The following is a 3,359-nucleotide window of genomic DNA, read 5'->3' on the forward strand; positions in this document are numbered from 1 at the left end:
TCCACAAACCTGATCATTGGTTCTTGGATTACTGACCATTAACCTAAGTAGTCATTGTAGTCATTTAAAATTCTTCTCTTGCTTTTCACTTCTAAATGAACAGAAGCTGTTTCCATTGAGGATGAGCTTCTATCTTAATAGTTAGACTGAGTACTATTGCCTGTACTGTAGAGACAAAGAACACTGAGAGTGTGTGTGTGTGCTTTATAAAAGCTGTCTCCCTCAGAAGTTTGTAACTAAGCAGTGAAAATCAACCCCAGGCCTACATAGGACAGGTAGGAGGATTTATCTTCTCGTGTACACATCTAACACTGATGCTCATGTGCATTATCTATAAACCTCTGGGGGCAGGGGGAAGAGAAACTGATGGAGAGCAATGTTCTGCTCAAACTCTCATGAATGAAATTAAGTTACAAGATATTAGTCCTGTGGGGCTTAGATGTGTTTGTTGAAGGTGGGTAGGTTAATGGTAGGAAACCGTTAAATCTACTAGACTGTTATTAATTTTAATCTTAAAGCTGGAGATAAAGTAGAGCAAATGATATCACATGCCACATTTTCTTTGGTGGGATTTCATTTGGTCTCCTTTTGAATTAGAGAGAGGACCCAGAAAACTTGGACATGGTTCTGGATCTGGTCCTTCTTGGCAGAGTAATTTAAAGTAAGTCATACACAAATAAACCTATCTGTGAAACAGAACAGAGATATAGAAAACGGACTGGTGGTTACCAAGGAGGAGGTGGGTGGGAGAGGCTTGGATTGGGATTTGGGGATTAGCAGATGCAGACTGGTATATATAGAATGGATAAATAACAAGGCCCTACTATATAGCACAGGCAACTGTATTCAATATCTTGTGATAAACCATAATGGAAAAAATATGAAAAAGAATGTACACATGTATAACTGAATCACTTTGCTGTACAGCAGTAATTAACACAACATTGTAATTCAACTATTCTTCAATAAAAAAAAAATAAATAAAGTTACAACTTCTCTCTGAACCATCTTCCATTTGAGATGGGGCTACTAATAATACTTATTTCACAGGGTTAAATGGAATAAGGTATGTGAAAGGACTCTGTGGATTGGGATGATGTATACCAGTGGTAGTTAGGACTATTTTTAGGCTGATTTGCCAGCAGCAGTGATGGAGCGAGTGGGAGGGAGGACAGAATGGAGACCCATACTTAAGCCGCCCCCGGGTCGCTGGTGACTGAATCCCTGCTTTATCCTATGATATCAAGGTTAATAATAACACCCAGTAAAGAGTGAGCGCTTGAAAATTTGTCTGGGACAGGTTGGGTTTGCCAGGGAGGGTTGGTCCTGACATCACTTGCTTTAAACCTGTGGTTGCCAGTCAGGTTGTGCTCTATTATCGCCTACTTTTTGGAAAGGGTGAGTCTAAATTGGAACTGTCTTTCCTCTGTTTAAGCCGTTTCTGCTGAGTCCCATAGCGCTGATTATAGTTCTTACATTCTTCAATAGGCTGTTTCATTCTTGACTCACCTCCAGACTCATAAATATTCTTCAGAGAACACAGAGGTTTTAAAAGGTACTTATCTATTAACCTGGTGCCTTAACGTGCCCCATGTAATAGCCAGAACACAGTACCTTTCCTGCTTTATTGTCCCTAACATGTGCAGGAATGAAAACCTTGACAGGCTTTTTTTTAGGAGAGTTTCTTTGCAGTTGTATGACCTTGGGTGATTTCTTCAACTCCAGAAAGAGGGATAATAATAACAAATGTGGAGGCTGTTGTGAGCATGAGCAGCGACGTGAGGAGGAGCACCTGGTATGTGGGAAATATCCAGTTACATAATGGCTATTATTATTATCCACAATAATCACATTAAAGGCATTCAGAACAAAACATTTGTAATGACTCCTGGAAAGATTAATTTATGCTTAATAGTCAAGAGGCTGTCTGACAATATTTCCCATGTACTGACTCAGAGGAAAGTGCTGCCTAGAGGGACAGACAAATGTCAGCACACAAAAAAATCTAAATCTGAACAATACATTAGATGGAGACATTTCAGTACATTGGAAAACTGTTACACAAGATGATCCAAGATGGACTGAGTGTGTTTACAGTGATATTTTTTTCAGTTGAGTAGTTTGCCTGGGTGTCACTCTATAATGTGTTGAAAACATGTGGACACTGGGGGGACAGGAAGGGTGGGACAAACTGGGAAGGTAAGCACTGACATATATAGACTAGCATGTGTAAAATAGTTAGCTAGGCAATGGCGCCCCACTCCAGTGCTCTTGCCTGGAAAATCCCATGGATGGAGGAGCCTGGTGGGCTGCAGTCCATAGGGTCCCTGGGGGTCGGGCATGACTGAGCGACTTCACTTTCACCTTTCATTTTCATGCATTGGAGAAGGAAATGGCAACCCGCTCCAGTGTTCTTGCCTGGAGAATCCCAGGGATGGCGGAGCCTGGCAGCTGCTGTCTATGGGATCACACAGAGTAGGACATGACTGAAGCGACTTAGCAGCAGCAGCAGCAGTGGGAAGCTGCTATATAGCACGGGGAGCTCACCTTGGTGCTCTGTGATGACCTAGAGGGGTGGGATGGGAAAGGGGTGGGAGCGAGGCTAAAGAGGGAGGGGATATATGTATATACCAGCTGACTCACTTTGTTGTACAGCAAAAATTAATGCAACATTGTAAAGCATTTTACTCCAATAAAAAAAAGAAAACAGTGTTACTTGATGTTGTATCATGACCGTGGAATGCCACACTATTTGCATCAGAAGCAACCAGAGTCCTATTTCCAGCTGGTTTTTAGGCAAGCTCTCTGCTGCTGCTGCTTAGTTGCTTCAGTTGTGTCCGACTCTGTGGAGCCCTATGGACTGCAGCCTGCCAGACTCTGTCCATGGAAATCTCTAGGCAAGAGTAGCAGAATGGGTTGCCATGCCCTCCTCCAGGGGATCTTCCCAACTGAGGGATCAAACCCGGGTCTCCTGCATTGCAGGCACATTCTTTACCATCTGAGCTACCAGGGAAGCCTAGGCAAGATCTCTGCTGTTGCTGCTGCTGCTGCTGTTAAGTCGCTTCAGTCGTGTCTAACTCTGTGCGACCCCATAGACGGCAGCCCACCAGGCTCCCCCATCCCTGGGATTCTCCAGGGCTGGCCAAATACATACTACCTCCGTCACTCACCAGTGCTAGACCTTATGCTCAGAGTTTCATTTCTTAACGACTTTGATTCTTATTAAATCAATCTTTATTGTCATCAATCTCTGACACATTTATATGAGGGAGTTTGAGTCCTGCTTGAAGATTAAACTTACCTGAGGAGAAGGCTCTTAGGAAAGATGGAGGTTGGGCGGGGGTGAAAAGAGACTGAGG

General features: G+C 43.2%; 1 long non-coding RNA gene across 1 annotated transcript in view; it reads left to right on the forward strand.

Moving 5' to 3' along the window:
• The window catches only part of LOC104989775, a 10,515-nt gene that overhangs the window by 5,902 nt on the left and 1,254 nt on the right, over nucleotides 1–3,359 (forward strand). The gene's annotated exons all lie outside the window — the stretch shown is intronic.

Source organism: Bison bison, unplaced genomic scaffold (genome assembly GCF_000754665.1).
Source record: "Bison bison bison isolate TAMUID 2011002044 unplaced genomic scaffold, Bison_UMD1.0 scf7180017864163, whole genome shotgun sequence".
In the NCBI taxonomy this organism is placed as follows: domain Eukaryota; kingdom Metazoa; phylum Chordata; class Mammalia; order Artiodactyla; family Bovidae; genus Bison; species Bison bison.